Here is a 9,388-nt window from a genome sequence, read left to right on the forward strand (position 1 = left end):
TCCATATCCGGGGGGTTGGAACAAGATGATATTTAAGGACCTTTCCAACCCAAATCATTCTGTGATTCTACTAATTGTGAGTGACCTAAACTAGCAAGGACTGATTTCTCTCATTCTTCTTGCCATCCTCACTATATTAAAGTTAAAAAAGAACAAACTTGGAGACCATTGCTTTAAAATTGTGATGGCGGTTCTGCACCATTCTCCCACCTGTCCTTATTTATTTTATGTACCTTACATAAAATACATCTTTGTTTTAAATTCTATGGCAATACAACAAGCAGGAGATTTAATATTTGCACTAAGGGAATCTCTTTGTTTGTTTGGTTAGTTTTGGTTTTGTCTTCCCTAGTGAAAGTTTATATTTGTGAGTGAATAAAATGTATTAGGAAGCTCAGAGCAGATTTGCAGTTATTTGGTACTTTTTTGCAGTTCAAGATACAAAGCAATATCAGTATATGTTCCCATCTAAATTTATACCCTGTATACTCAGTAAAATTCTGAAACGTTATTAAAAAATACAAAACGAAAGGTAATGAAAGGTAATGAAATAAAGAATTGGGAAACTAAGAACACCTTTTGTTTATTACTGCAAAAGTTTTAGATGTGCATATTGAAAAAAGTAACATTCCCAGAGAGGGAACTCAGAATGCTTTGCTTTTCCCATGATGAATTTCAATAATCTAGAGGAAGATAAGCTTTATAAATCAGTAGATACAGGAATCAGATTTTGTCACTCTACTGTTTGTAATACCATTTCTGAATATGAAATTTTCCTTTTTTTTTTTACACAATAAGAATTTCATATATATATATATGTATATATATATATGTTCTCAATCAAAAAAATATTTAAGAATCTGAATTGGCAGAAAGATGAGAAGACTTGCCCAGGGAGGATGTTAATTTCATTTTTATTAATTTTGCCCCAAAAAGTCAAATTTATTTTTTCCCTGTGTTCTTTACCACTTCTTATTGAAGCTACTGTGCAGGGTCAAGAGTTAATTTAATCAAAAGTTCAGGTTTATTATAACAGTTATCCCAGATATTGTACTGTTTTAACCAGCCACTGGAATTTCTACCCTAAAATGTAAAATGTGGGAAGATAAAGCTGTAGTTGTAGAAGTAAGTTTGTATAATCTATGTCTTTATAAAGACAGACTTGCTTCCTGTAGCCAATTTGTTCATTTCTGCATCTTGTTCTACTTGTAAAGACATTGAAGAATGGGCCTTCCTTTTCTCTGGGAGTGTCTCTAGCAGAAGTGACATTGTTTGGAGATTCTCAAAGCTTCTGAATTGTTCTAATTTATTTTGTCTGTAATTCAATAAAATAGTAAAGAGACAAGGTTAACTTAATGCACTATTTAGCATAACTTTAAATTGTGTTTCATTTAAATGTCTTCAGCAAAATTTAATAGCATACTTAAAATTTTTCTGTAAGAAATGGGTTTATGGGCAAGGTTTTGATAGCAGGGGTCCATAGGGGTGTCTTCTGTGAGAATTCAGAAGCTGCCCCATGTTAGACATGGGCCCCACCCAGAGCTATTGGCCAGAGCTGAGCCAATAAGTGATGTTGTTTTCACCTCTGTGAGAGCAGATTTAAGAAAGGGAAAAAAAGCTACAGTGACATAGCAGCTGCGAGAGAGGAGTGAGAAACAGCCCTGAAGACACCAAGGTTAGTGAAGAAGGAAGGGGAGAGGTGCCCCAGGCACTGGAACATAAGTTCCCCCATGGCCTGTGGAGAGGCCCTTGGTGGAGCAGGATGTCCTCCTGCTGCCCACGGTGTCGCAAGGTGGAGCAGGTTTCCAAAACTGCTGTCTGTCAGAGGGTCTGTCATGAGCCAGGGCAAAACAAACAGGACAAGACATAATGAACTAAAAGAAAAGCAGGAAGACTTTGAACTGCTGGATTAGTGAGGCACTGAAATAGGTTGCCTGTGAATATTACAAACCTTTCCAGTGACAAGCTTATGACAAAGAATGAGCAATTTTTCTTGCCATTTCCTAAAGGCTTTATTATCATTGTCTACAGATGATGGCATACTTCAAATAGAACTGTGTAATTTTCTTCTTGGGGTGGAGGTTGTGGGGGATAGGACTTTAGTGCATTTTCATAAGCTAATGGAAAAGGAAAGGAAGAGAAAATAAAGAGTGACTCTCAGGCAATTTATTCTTTTAATTAAAACACACCATAAGAATAGTATCAAGATTTGTAAATGCTAGGTCATGAGAACAGCACAAAAACAAAAGGGAAAAAATATTTCCACAGAGACTTTAAAATAACACTGCCAAGAAAATAGATAAAGAGCTGCAAGCCAAAGGTGGACTACACAATGCTAAATAGCATGTGCTCAGCATTACAGAGGCTAAGGTTACCTGATGTACTGTTTAGCTTTGTGATGGACCAGATGAGGTCTCAAGGTCTTTTCCAGACTTATATTCCAGGTTAGAAAAACTTGCATGATCTGTATTTTCTCATTTAAAACATAGTTGTAAGTCTTAAATAGTGTTTCATGTTTAAAAATTAAATTCAAATTAATTTAGACAAATGTTGACATCCAAATTAAACTCATCATATCTCAGGACCAAACTTTTATAGCAGCTTAGTGGTGTCCAAATAGGACAAGCAACCAGGTACTGGAGAAAAAAATAACTAAGTACAAGATATGATATGACTTCTGAATTGGCTGCCATCTGATTAAACAGGGTAGGGACATTAGAAGCTTGCAAAGCTGGACAGCTAGGGCCCCAAAAAGTTAAAGTGGGTATCCTATTTTTCTGAGTTTATGATGCTGGTATCAACTAGACCAGATGGGCATGGTGTTGATCAATGGGAACATGTGTCATAGAAAAAAAGAAAACATAACTGAATAGAAATCACTGCTATACCATCTGAAGAATAAATAAATAAATAAATAAATAAAAGGTTATAGTCATAGGGGTCTCCCTTCTGAAGGGAACCGAGGGCCCAATTTGTCATCCACACCCAATCCATAGGGAAGTCTGATGTCTCCCTGGGGCATAGGTAAGAAACGTTGCTCAGAAAGTCACTCACCTGGTACACCCCTCTGATTATTACTCTTCATTGGTTTTTCAAGTTGGCAGTGATGAGGCATCAAAGCGAGGCCCAGGAGTGATCAAAAAGGACTTTATGGCTCTTATTCCCCTTCCTCAGAAGAGGGAAGAAGAAACTATGCTAGAAAGAAAAACAAAAAAACAAATACAAATAAACATAAAAGTGTCTCAGGTTGACATAAGGAATTAAAGGAAAAAAAAAAAAAGTGACTGCGTGGAAGCACAGAGAGAGAAAAAAAATAGTCTACTTCCCATCAACAAATGATGTTCATCCATGTCCTGGGAAGCAAGGCCTCAATACACGTAGAAGTTGTTTGGGAGGGCAGACATCTTCATAACAAGAGCCCCCCCCTCTCCTTCCCCTTTCCCACCTTTTATTCCTGAGTATGACATCATATGGTATGGAATAATCCTTGGTTGGTTTCGGTCAGCTGCCCTGCTGACGTCAGCTCCCGTGTCACCTCTTGCTCATCCCCTGCCTACTGCTTCTGGGGGTTTGGAGAGAGACTTGGTGCTGTGCCAGCACTGCTTAGCAATAGACAAAACACTGATGGGATACCAATGCTGTTGTAGCTACCAGTGGAGAGCACAGCACTGTATGGACCATTGCAGGAACAGTTAACTCCATGCCATCCAGAGCCAGTACAGATATATAATGACTAGAAATGACTATGTCTTTGTTTCTATGGCTTAAGCTTGGGTTTTGTAAAAAAATCTGTAATTTAGTTTATATTTCAGCAGCAGGGTTTTGCTGTGATACATTGAGAACATATTTTCAAAATATTTACGAAAAAAATAATTTATCAGGCTAATAAATTTTCAGCTTGTTCAGTCATTTGTTGATTTCAATATAAAAAGAAACAAGAGTATAGTCAGCAGAAAAAAATATATATTTTTACTGTGAGAATATACATACATATGGAAAAATAATATTTGTTTGGAAATTTTTTTTTTCAATGGTTTAGTAATGAAGAGTGAGAAATTTTCTGCCAAATAAAGAAAAATATTGAAGAGAATTTAAGGTGAAAAATGAATGAAACAAAACTGCTTAACCTCAGCTGAGTATTGGTTGTTCTTCTGGATATGTTAACTGTTGTTACAGTTCTCAGAAATTTGTACTACCTACATCCCTTTTCTAGAAACAGAAGTTTGGCAGTATGTGGACATACCTAATTTTTCAGTGGACATACCTAATTTTTCAGTCACTGCTGAACATCAGAAAAGCTGAAATGGATATATGTGACACAGTAAAAAAAAAAGTCAGAATACATTTGAAACTCACAATTCATGCTCATTTAATCATATATCACTTGACAACCACTTTCATGCTTATACTGGGACATAAGCTAAAGTCCTCAAACATAACATGGTGAGGGACAGCAAGCAGGGGCAGCTCCTCTGCTCAAGAAGCTGGTGAAGAAATTTGTCTTGAGGTTGTGAGTCCTTTATAGATGCAAAGGAGAATAAAGGAGTATGGAGACATACAGTGCTGACTTTGGAGCTAGGTGTATGAACAGGGCAGTAGCAGAATGCAGCATTGCAGAAGCAGAACATTTTACAGGTGTACTCAGGTCAAAGATCCAGAGCTCTAATGATGCAGAGACAATCAATCACCTGAAACTTGTCTTGCTATCAATATGCCAAGATAAGTAAATTTACATAAAAAATTTAACACCAGTTCTTATTCTGTCTGATTTTACCAAAGAATGTTTTTTACAAGTCTTGTTCTAGTAGTATAGTAAAAGAAGACCCAAAGCAACAACTATTTCCTCTTTTTTCCTGTTGTTAAGACTTTTTTATTGTTTGTTTTTTAAAGTTTACACAGTGATGGGACATCACTGCAGACACTAGTCATCTTGATAATTAATAGTATATCAATATAAGAACAATACAGTGAAGTCAGTATATAATGCAAGATACAATTCAGAGTGATGAGGATATTAGAATATGATATTAAAGCACAGACTGCAATTATTCATGATTAGTACCCCAAGAGATTTCATCTACATGGGAATACATATGCAGTTCCTATTTTAAACTATCTTGTGAAACTGTCTTTTACCTGATATTCAAATATTTTTATAAATATTTAAATATTTTACTGATGATACTGATATTTTACTCTTTTACCTGATATTTAAACAAAAGAGGCATGTGTGATTAAACTACTTGATTCTGAGAAGTGAAACAGCATCTTACACTATCTCTGTGTCTGAAAAAGTGAGCATTGTTAAAAAAACAAAACTAAACAAAAAAAGACAAGCAAAACTCTAACTCTTACCTCAATCCATAAAAAATGAGCCTAGCTGTGTTATGGAAAATTATCAAAGTGAAAACTGTTTGAGAAGAAGCAGAAAATATGTATCTACATATCTGTATCTGTCTGACTGACTATCTGTCATCACAGCTGTAGAATTATCCACCTGCCGTGTGGGCACATGCAAAGATTGGCTCAGACATAACAGAAAGGAGTTGTAAATCAATTGCTCTGAAAATTGTGCATTTCCTCCTCTATGATCTCTTACTATCTGACTACAGTTGACATTTACCACTGGGAAGCAATTAGCATCATTTTAGTATTAGAACTATTTCCATGCTAATTATTTTCATAAAGGAAATGTCAAGATTTCTTCAATATCCAATACTTTTTTTTTTTTTTTTTTTTTTTGTACTGAATTGTATATAAGAGTCTGTTAAAATGGCACTTCAGGTTTTTGGGCAGAGCTTTTCAAAGGTGAAAATGAGAGGTGGCTTCTAATTCTAAATGTCTCTCTCTTTTTATGTTGAAAAATAATATTGTGTTGAATCTCTACACTCGGTTTTCATTCTGAGTTCTGTTAAATTTATCTGAATATACAGATAATCACTACTAGATATGGTGTTCACAGATTTTTATTAAGCAAGTGTGGTGGTTTTACCGTGCTGGGCAGCTAAACCCCACAACCGCTCTCTCACTCCCCCTCCTTTAGATGAGGAGGGGGAGAAGTAAAGCAAAGAACAACTCATGGGTTGAGATAAGGATAATTTAATTAAAGGGAAATAATTATAATAATTAAATAAAGACTACCATGAACTAAACAATTTAACTAAGGGGAAATAAAAAGGGAAAGGGAGGGGAAAAGGAAAAAAAAATAAAAAGAAGGGAGGAAAACAAACAAACAAAATAAATGAAGGCTATATGGAAGTGCAGAGGGAAGAAATTACTCTCTATTTCCCACAAATGAGCGATGATTTACCACGTCCTTGAATTTTGAAGCAAGGCCTCAATGCACGCAGCCGGTGTTCGAGGGGAGGACCAACATTTTCTCTACAAGAGCCCACCCCTCCCCTCTTCTTCCTGTTTCCACCTTTTATTGCTGAGTGTGACATCACATGGTATGGAATATCCCTTTGATTGGTTTAGGTCAGCTGCCCTAGTGATGTTTCTCTCCTCACTTTTTTGCCCACCCCCTAGGAGGGTTAGAGAAAGCCCCAATGCTGTGCCAGTGCTGCTCAGCAGTAGACCCAACACTGGTGTGATAACACTGCTGTTCCAGCTACACGTACAGAGTACGGCACTGTATGGGCTGCTGCTGGGAAAGTTAACATTCCAGCCAGACCCAGTACAGCAAGTTAACAGAAGTATGCATGATAAAACAAAACAAAACTGAATCACAGAATCGTCTAGGTTGGAAGAGACCTCCAAGATCACCTAGTCCAATCTCTGACCTAACACTAACCAGTCCTCCACTAAACCATATCACTAAGCTGTACATCTAAACGTCTTTTAAAAAGACCTCCAGGGATGATGATTCAATCACTTCCCTGGGCAGCCCATTCCAATGCCTAATAACCCTTTTGGTAAAGAAGTTTTTCCTAACATCCAACGTAAACCTCCCCTGATGCAACTTTAGCCCATCCCCCCTCATCCTGTCACCAGGCATGTGCGAGAATAGACCAAAACAAAACTGTTTTCAATTATAAAAAAAACATTCTTTGTTAAAGTTCTACTGATTTTTAATTCCTAACAAATAGCAAGCTATTCTGTGTCAAGGAAATAGCTGACCTGAATACTTGTGTAACTGCATTCTCTTAAAACACTGCAATTTAATTTCTGTCTGTACCAAATCTCAGGTACTAGAAGAACAGGTTGGTAATCTTCAAAACTGAGAGCAATGAACCAATACATCCAGCCCATTCCAACAGAAACATGCTTTTTTTTTCTTTTTTCAGAACAACCACCATGCATTTTCCAAAGGTATCTGGTTACTAGGGGTATGAAAGAAGCAAGACTGCTCATACTGTATGCTGACTTCTCATAGCTCGCTGACAGACATTTAGGACAGCTCAAATTTAGTTCTGTCTCTCTCTTTTTTTTTTTTTTTTCCTCATTCTTTCCCAGCTGTCTAATTATATTTACAGCATATTTTTTGTTCCCTCTTACTCTCTTATTTTGTTTCTCTTCAGTCTAGGGTTAACATGTTGGTCTCTTGTCTTTTGTTCTTTTAAGGGTTTTCTTTGCTACAAGAAGAAGAAAAAAAAATCTCATTTACAATAAAATGGTGTTGAATAAAAAATCTTTAGAAGTCTATGGTAACTGAAGAATTAACATTATAAAGTTTGATTTTTTAGTGATGAAGTGACTGAATTACTTCACCTTTTTTTTTCCTTCTGGACTCAGAAGAATTACCTCAGGATGTAGATGTCCTGACTTTTTCTGTTCTGATAGAAAATCTTGGAATGTGTCTCATATTATAACAGGACCAGAACTCTGGCTTGTGTTTCATGTCTCTGTTAGGTCACAGGGGTGTGAGACACCTTATTTCCTTCAGGATTCAGTAGGAAGCCTTGAATGGGGATGGAATTTAGCATATGTCTTCGTTGGAAACACAGTTTAATGCAACCAGCAGGATAGAGAACTCAGGCACAACAACTGGTCATCAATGGAAAATTTGTAAATCTTCAGGATTTTCACCTTCTAGCTTATGTATGGAAAGAATTTTTAGAAGATGAGAAAATAGAGTGCTAGGTTGGGGAAGGTTCAGCATGATACATCAGGTCAAAATGGTTCAGTGTTCACACCTGGAAATAATCCAGAATTATTTAATTTAACTGTAACATGGTACAAAATATATATATATGAAAAATCTAATGATCCTGGTATGATAAATGTGCGCCCAACATATTTCAGTGGAGGAAAAATAATCCTCCATTGCACTGATGGAACTATCTTGTTTTACTTTAATTGAGTAAGACAAAAAATCCCATGAGGTATGATGTCAACAAGCCTTTTTGTAATATAAAAAGTTTTAGCATACTTAGAATCAAGGAAGTAGGTTGCTTAACTTAATTACTAAGAGATAAGTTTGATCAAAGTTGAAGAATGTGAACTGCATTCTCAAATCTAAGAAGCTTCATTTAGAAAATGGACTTAATAACAAACACTTCTATTCATTGTTGGAGACTTATGATTAATATTTGATCTAAAGAATGCCTTATATCTAAGATTCTTCCATTATTTACATTTATTATGCAGCTTTATCCTGACACTGCCTTCTGGCTTCACTATTGTTAAGAAATATGCGACCAAGATAATCATATTATCTTCCATCAGTGCTGCAATCTGCTTAACTGAAAAAAAAAACCATATGCAATATTGCAGTGCTTCTGTTGACAGAGGATTTAACTAGAACCGACTGTTTTGACAGTAACTCACTCTCTTGACTTCCGAACAAAGAGTGCTGCAAAATGGGAAGTTGCCTTCATTTCAGAGGGCTGAAATTTAGCTTCTGTTCAAAGCCCCAAAGTAAGAAATGTTCAAGATAGTACAATGGAACTAGAGTACATTTCTGTCTGATACGTATGGTGATATAGACAGCCAACAGGTCACATAAAAGTGATGTACACTGAAGATGAATAGTATATTTTACTATACATCTCATTCCACTAATTTCACTAATTGTTTATTATGTTTGTGGTTTTTGTTTGTTTTGTTTTGTTTTGGGGGGTGGTGGTTGGTTTTGTTCCTTTCTTTGTTTTGTTTGGTTTAAAGTATTTTTATTGTGCAAAGAAACATCGATTTTCAATGACTACGATCCTACCTATTTTAGCATTTTTAAAACAATAAATATAATTTAAACTGTTTATTTAATATTCTGCTGGGATGTTTCAGCCTCATTAAAACATAGCGAACATAATTGGAAAAATTAAGATTTATGTCAGGGAGGCTTTTCACAGCAATTTAACTGCCTTATGACTCTTGTCTGAAAGTTTTTTGTAGAAATTTGTTGTTGGTTCTGTTTGCTTGTTTGTGGTTTTGTTTGTTTTGTTAAAGG

At 35.9% G+C, this 9,388-nt stretch overlaps 1 long non-coding RNA gene across 1 annotated transcript; it reads right to left on the minus strand.

Moving 5' to 3' along the window:
- Positions 1 to 580: 580 nt before the first annotated feature.
- Positions 581 to 6,559, minus strand: LOC140003125 (uncharacterized). The gene is made up of 3 exons (XR_011811128.1): positions 6,311 to 6,559; positions 3,055 to 3,195; positions 581 to 1,315 (listed from the first exon to the last, which is right to left on the minus strand). It is a non-coding gene; the product is annotated as an uncharacterized lncRNA (long non-coding RNA).
- Positions 6,560 to 9,388: the final 2,829 nt, after the last annotated feature.

This window comes from Anas platyrhynchos, chromosome 8 (genome assembly GCF_047663525.1).
Source record: "Anas platyrhynchos isolate ZD024472 breed Pekin duck chromosome 8, IASCAAS_PekinDuck_T2T, whole genome shotgun sequence".
Taxonomy (NCBI): Eukaryota; Metazoa; Chordata; class Aves; order Anseriformes; family Anatidae; genus Anas; species Anas platyrhynchos.